The sequence below is a fragment of the Tursiops truncatus genome, chromosome 1 (assembly GCF_011762595.2).
Source record: "Tursiops truncatus isolate mTurTru1 chromosome 1, mTurTru1.mat.Y, whole genome shotgun sequence".
Taxonomy (NCBI): domain Eukaryota; kingdom Metazoa; phylum Chordata; class Mammalia; order Artiodactyla; family Delphinidae; genus Tursiops; species Tursiops truncatus.
The window spans coordinates 181,807,481-181,813,512 of record NC_047034.1 but is presented as its reverse complement, the minus strand read 5'-3'; positions in this window follow the sequence as shown (position 1 = coordinate 181,813,512).

Sequence of the window (6,032 nt, the reverse complement as noted above, 5' to 3'; positions counted from 1 at the left end):
AGAACTGTCGAGACCCTAGATCTTGTTGGCCTTCTTTTAAGAATCTTGAGTTTCGTGCTAAAGGGCAGTTAACAGCTTGGAGGCCAGCCTGGTCTTTGCGAGTCTTGTTTCAAAGTTCTGACACGCCAGGTGTAGAAGAGCCTTCACCCCAGGGTCAGCTCACCCTACACCCAAGAAGTGGCCTTCTTTGATCTCCATCCAATGCCGTGGTGTCCACGAGGCCTTGTCATCCTGGTAGTTGGCTTTCAAGCATCTCTCAGCCCACGTGGATGCTAGGAGCTCTTCTCTGCCTGGCTTCCGGAATCCCACTCTACACACGCACAGCATAGCATCTGACCAGACTCGGCTGGAGATCCTTCTCGGCATCACTGCCTCCCCTCCAGGGCTCTGCCCACAAGTCCCAGTCCCCTCGGCCTCCCCAGACCCCATCTCTGTCCCCTCAGCTCAGTGAGGCCACTGTGCTCTGCTTGGTTCTGCCTTTTAGAAGAAAGCTGGGCAGGCGTGGGGCTCACCTCATTGGCTCCCTTCTCCCCTCTCTTCTCAGCCACCTGTTGTCCAAAGCTTAAAATGGTTGCTTCTCGTCGTTGCGTCCAGATTTCTGTTGATTATGGTGGGAGATGTATCCACGCCAAAATGTCTATAATGTTCTGAATTCTCAATTGGAGCAGATACATGCATTTAAAAAAATTATTTACCTCTTTGGAAACCTGAAAAAGTCCCTAATTACGAGAGGGGCCCTGGGCTTTGGAGTCAGACAGACCTGGGCTCTCATCTTGGCCGGGCCACTCACGAGCCAGGTGACAAAGCACAGACACTCGGCCTCTGGATTAAATGGGGATGATGACATTGACGCCTTAGGGAATTTCTGAAAGAATTCAAGAAGGTGAGGCAGGGGCCCAGCATACAGGAGGCACTTAATAGGAGGTAACAACCATTTGCTGCCTGGGGCACAGGAGGGGTGACCGTGTGCTCCCCGAACTGAGTGTCCTGCTCAGCAAAGCCACCCCCATGGGGCAGAGAGACAGCCAGCTCCGCTCGGCACCCTGGCCCCCAAGCCGCCCCCGTGCCCATCTGCAGACGCCACCCGGCCTGGGACTCCAGGCCCCCGGCACAGAGGAGCCTCTGTCCTCAGGCCCACTCACAGCCACTGCACCATCCGAGGTCAGCGAGACCTTTCCCAGCTGCCTGCCGGCTGGACCGGGCACCCGTGGGACCCTGCAGCGAGTGATGGGTCAGCCGGATGCCAGGGCCGGAGAAGAAAGGAGAGCTGTTGTGCCCCTTCCCTCCACCCCCCACATTCCCTGCGGCCCCAGGAGGGAAGGGCGGGCAGCGGGCACTGCCCACTCGTCCCTGGCAGCCTGGCTCGTCCCCAGCCCTGGGCACTGGAACAGTCAGACCCAAAGGCCTCCTGGGGGGTTGCTGGCCTCAGGATACTCTGCCTCTCTGGGCTGCAGCCCCAGCAGCTGAGCAAAAGCTTGGAAGACTCAGAGCGAGACCTCCTGGGCCATAGGTAGCCCTGGAGCCACAGTCAGCTTCATTGTAGGAAATCCTGATAGCCATGGAGTCAGGGGTCCACATCCTCTCCCCTGTCAGGGACCCCAGAGGGGAAAGGGCCCTCATTTCATGAGTGCTGGGCAGGCCAGGCACGTGCTGACCCACATCTTACATGGAGTCAGTGCAGGCTCCGCTCCCGGGACCCTGGCGCTAGGAGCTAAGGGCCCCAGCCCATGATGGGACTGTGACGTCCCCGCCAAGGCTCCCATGGGGGAGGGGGAGGGGGAGGGAGGGCCCTTGCAAGGCCTCTACCTTTCAGCTCTCAAAGCTGAAAATCTCCCTTGGCTAGCAGGGAGACCTGGACGTGCGGGGTGAGCTCCGGCCGGCTACGCAGGTGAAGCCTGGGCTGTGCCGCCCGGCCTCCTCCCCCCAGCCTGCTGGACGGTGCTCAGCGAGGCCAGGCACAGACACACCCCTGCACACGGGAGAGGGCGAGCAGATGCACTCCATCCCGCACCCCGTGGAGTGTGCTTTCCAGCAGGCAGAGAAGAAGACAGAAACAAGTCAGCAAAGCAGAAGGCTCATCAGGGGCAGAGGAGCCCTGAAGAAAGACAAGACAGGACAGGGTCGGTCATCTTCCTGGGCCACCGCAACAAATGACCGCGAACCGGGGGCTTAAAATAACAGAAATGCATCCTCTCCCAGTTCTAGAGGCCGGACCTCTGGGATCAAAGTGTGGGCAGGGCCCTGCTCTCTCTAAGGCTCTAGGACGAGATTCTACCTACCTCTTCCAACTTCTGGCAGCTGCCGGCATCCCCTGCGTCCTGTGCCCGCAGACGCATCACTCTGACCTGTCTCCATCAACACCTGACCCTCTCCCTTCTATCTGTACGTCCAGATCTCCCTCTTTTTATTGGATTTAAGGCCATTGGATTTAGGGCCTGGCCTAATCTGGTATGCTCTTGTCTAAATTACATCTGCAAAGACCCTATTTCCAAATAAGGGTACCTCACAGCACCATTCAGCTCTCAGCGAGGGCCACAGCCAGCCTGGAGGCCCAAGGCAGGGAAGGAGGGACCTGGGCGCCGTCCCAAAGGGCCATCTGCTCTGGGCTGACCTGGCCCCCATGCCCTTGGTCCCAGCCACAGGGTGGGAGAGTTCCACAGATTCGCCCCTGCTGGCAGGTGAGCGAGAGGAGCAGGGCCGTGCGGCCAGCCCCGCCTCCCTCTCCCCACGCAGGTGGCTTCGGTCTCTCGAGCTGCTTCCTTGCAGCCGCCAGCCCTGAACGTGGACTGCGAGTTATTTCACAGGTCATCATCAAATCTCCACTTCACAGCTGAGCGCACAGAGCCCCAGACAGGCCAAGCCACATGCTCCGGGTCACCTGTCCCCAGCCACACACTGAGCCAGCGGGAGATGAAGAGACGGCCCCCAAAGCCTCCCAGTTTGGGGGCAGAGCCAGACTCAGGGTGCTGGAGGGGTGGGTGGGGATTAACCCTGCAGTGACCAAGCCAGGTTCTGAAAGCAGGTTGCATAGGAAGGCGTCGAGTGGGGGTCGGGAACCCACGGGGCCTGGGTCTCCCCACCAGCCGAGACCCTCCCGGACTCCCCCAGCCGCTCCCGCCTGCTTTCTGGGCCTTGTGGGTGTAGTACCCACTATGGCCCCTGGAGGGCAGCAGGTGCCCACATTTCCCGGGAGCAGCCTGGAAGCACTGTCCACCCAGGTGGCTGCAGGGCCCAGGACTCTGCCCACAGGGGTCAGCCGTGAGCCCTCACCCACCCAACACACACACAGATGGGACTGATGGCCCTGGTGGGCACTTCCTGTGGTCAGCCTGGGCCCTGCCACCTGGCAGACTGTTGGGCGCCATCCCTCTCACAGGCAGCCAGGCCCCGGCTGAAGGGGCAGACTTTCGGGGGTGGGGGCACTGATGTCGGGCAGGGACTGGGAAGGCCACAGGTGAGCTCGACAGGCCTGCCCTTCAAACCACGACACCCAAGAAAATGTCCAGCCAGGCCGCCAAGCCTGCGGCGCCCCCTTGCCCTGCAGAGAGCAGCAAGCTCACAGGGCCGTCAGCCCTGGGAAGGCGGCACCAGGAGACGGCGGGCGTGCACCCCAGGCTAGACTGTGCCCTGCCAGCTGGCATGTCCCTGCACCCTGCCCCCCGTGCCAACACCTGGGGTCAGCGAAGGGACTTTGCAGGCTGGAAGCTCACCCAAATGCACAACCCAGCGTGGGGCTCAACTGGAATGACACTGGGTGGCACATCTGGCCATGGGCCTTTCCTGGAAAAGGGACCTGAAGACAGGTGGGAAGGGGCTGACACCCAGCACCTCCAGGGCTGAGTCCTGGGATCTCAGGTCACATCAGTGCGTCACCAGGCCCTTGCTGAGCACCTGCTGTATACAGGGCCCTGGGCTCTGTGCCGTGGGATGAACATACAAGAGCTGTGGCAGGAAGGGGCTGTATTAACAGAGGAATAGTATCCAGAAGAGAGGAGGCGAGTGTCCCCCGCATTTGAAGGGGGATTTTCGCACATTTTGAAGCATGTTGGGGGAACATGCCAGGATGACAAATGATTTGGATTCCGTGTCATATCAAGAATGACTGGACTTCCCTGGTGGCACAGTGGTTAAGAACCCGCCTGCCAATGCAGGGGACAGGGGTTCGAGCCCTGGCCCGGGGAGATCCCACATGCCGCGGAGCAACTAAGCCCATGCGCCACAACTACTGAGCCTGCACCCTAGAGCCCGCAAGCCACAACTACTGAGCCCGTGTGCCACAACTACTGAAGCCACGCACCTAGAGCCTGTGCTCCGCAGCAAGAGAAGCCACTGCATGAGAAGCACGCATAGTGCAATGAAGAATAGCCCCCGCTCGCTGCAACTAGAGAAAGCCTGCGCTCAGCAACGAGGACCCAACACAGCCAAAAATAAATAAATAAAATAAATTTTAAAAAGAATGACTAAAGAACATGATAACCAGGGACAACGTAATAATTGGTCTTGATAGGTAGTGAGCTCCCCGTCCTGGAAGTATTCAAGCAGAAGCACGATATCAGCTTCCTTGGTCTGGGTTGGGGGGCAGGGTATCTGTCTTGGCCCCTCCACCCTCCACTCTCCTCAACTACCAGAGGGGTCTTTCCACGAGATCTGATCACTGTGTCTTTGCTGGAACCCCGAGTGGCGGTCATTTTACATTTGTCTGTCTTTCCCCACAGTGAGCTCCATGAGGACAGAGATCATGGCACTTTTGCTCAAGGCTGTATCTCTGATGCCCTGCGCAGTAGTCAGCATACAGTAGCTGCTCAATAAATACCTAAGAGTAAAGTAGGAGGAAAGCAGGAAGGAGGAGAAGGCTTGCTGGAGATGAACACCTTGGGCTGGCCCCAGACGAAGGCATCAACATCAGCCAGCTTCCAGCAGGTTGTGCTGCTGTAACAAACACGCCCCCCGTGTCAGGAGCTTCCAACAGTGGCAGTGGCTCTGCTCCACTCGGCTCCTCATTCTGGGGCTGGAGACCCTCTCCTGGCAGAAGCAAAGGCCCGGGGGACCCAGCAGGCACAGGCAATGGCTCTAAAAGTTTCTGCTCCAGGTTCCTGGGCCAAAGCTCATCCCCTGGCCCCGTGGGGCAGGAAGGATGCTCCTCGCACAGGGAGGTGGTGCTGCAGGTCTCCTGGGTTGGGCTGCCTTCTCCCCCTGCAGAGAAGGGAATGCTGGGAAGTTGCGGGCTGCACAGGCAGAGTGTGGGCAATGGGGTGGGCCTCACGGGGAAGTTGAGGCCTCTGCCCTTGATGGAGGAAGTAACGGGCAGTCCCTGAGTGTGCTGAGAGCCGGCTCCACTGTTGCCACCCTGGGCTGGTCTGAGCTGGGATTTGGGGTGGTGGGTGACATAGGGCAGGTGGCATGGCAGGGGGGCTCCCTGCCTGGCTGACTGGCAGGTCAGCCCAAGCTCAGAGTGGAAACCCGCCTGTCCCCGCCCACAGCATCTCCTGCAGCGCCAGGAAGGCTGATTCCGGAAACCCCAGCTGGGGGGCTGTTGCAGCCTCTGCCCAGGGGACCCACCCTAAACAAGGCCTGGGAAGGGCAGGCTTGGAGTCCAGACTCAATTTTGTGCCGGCTGGCAAGCACCTTACTTTCCAGGCCTCAGGAACCTCATCTGTAAAATGGGGGTGATGGAAACAAAGCAAACACCTTGAAGGCAGCCAGAGTTCTCCAGAGCTCCTGGGCTGCCCTCTGGCCGCCATTCTGCAAAGGTGGGGCCCTTTCTGGAGCAGTGGAGGCCTTGCAAACCTCCGATTCCCCGCTGGGCTGGTCGGCTTCTTGGAGGGCTTCCTGGAGGAGGGGGCAGCAGAGCCGGGCCCGTAAGGAGAAATGCAGAGTCGCAGAGGGGTGAAGCCGGGTAGCCCTGGCGTCACCCTGGCAGGCGACGCCAGGCCCGAGGCGGTGGGCGTGGAGGGCGAAGGGCGGAGGGCGGTCCCAGAAGGGCGACTCCAATCGGGACTCGGAGGCCGAGGCAGCTCGGCTGCAGGTCACGT